This window comes from Octopus bimaculoides, chromosome 10, assembly GCF_001194135.2.
Source record: "Octopus bimaculoides isolate UCB-OBI-ISO-001 chromosome 10, ASM119413v2, whole genome shotgun sequence".
Lineage (NCBI taxonomy): Eukaryota > Metazoa > Mollusca > Cephalopoda > Octopoda > Octopodidae > Octopus > Octopus bimaculoides.
Genome location: NC_068990.1, coordinates 69,513,847 through 69,514,844, shown reverse-complemented (window position 1 = coordinate 69,514,844; position 998 = coordinate 69,513,847). Strand labels below are relative to the sequence as shown.

The 998-nt window shown below is 39.8% G+C and overlaps 1 protein-coding gene across 7 annotated transcripts in view; it reads left to right on the top strand.

Moving 5' to 3' along the window:
• The window catches only part of LOC106867519 (uncharacterized), a 32,796-nt gene that overhangs the window by 28,658 nt on the left and 3,140 nt on the right, over nt 1-998 (top strand). The window lies entirely within an intron of this gene.

Here is a 998-nt window from a genome sequence, read left to right as displayed (position 1 = left end):
ATATATATATATATATATATATATATATATATATGAATATATATAATGTAGAAGGTTGAAAAGGAACATATGAGTTGGTATATATGGAAAAAAAAAGTCAAGGTAGAAAATGCTCAAATAATTTTATAAAAAACATTTCAGTACCGGTTTCAGTCGTTGAGATTTTTTCAGCTGTAAGTATGGAAAACAATTAAATTTTGGAAAAATTAAAAGAAAAGTTTTTTAAAAGAATATTTGCATAGAGTTCAAATACAAGTGGCATTTTCCTTGTTTCTGCCTGTTTCTGTCTCTTGTTTACTCTTGTGGATTTGAGGTCATTGTGAATTCTTGGTAGGGAAGAAGAAACAGGAGGAGGAGAAGAAGAAGAAGAAGAAGGGGAGGAGGAAGAAGATAAGAATGTTAAATGGTCAAGTGCTCTGAAAGTGACCTGTTGTGGGATGGTAGTAGTAACTGAATTTCTTTTGAATGTTTTGTTTATAAAATTCTAAACAGCAATAGTGGTAAAATTAAGAAGAAGGTGGTGGAGAGGAAGAAGAAGAAAGAGAAGGGAGAATAAGAAGGAATGTAGGTAGCATGATAGTAGTAAGGTGTTTAATGGTCAAGTGACCTAAAAGTGGCTTGTTATGGATTATAGCAGTGGGCTTAGCCTTCATTTTTCCCCTCTACCAATTCAGGGAGAATACAACCTGTAGCCAACGAATTAGTAAAGAGACACCGAAATGGAGCGCATCCTCTTCCACTTTTTGTGGAAAGGAAGCGTTCCGATGGTGAAGCGATCCGTTTGTTGCCAACACCCGCTGAAAGGAGGGCTGGGCATGCCGTGGTTGATGATGCGCAGACATGCGCTGAGACTGCGACATCTCCGGCTCTACATAGACGACGGTGAGCAGGTGTGGTCGCCTTTTGTGCGACGCGCTTTCCCGCAGCTCGTCTCCATGACCGAGCTGCAGTCGTGGATCAAAAAGAGGCCGAGGAATGGCGAATGGCACCGTGAGTGT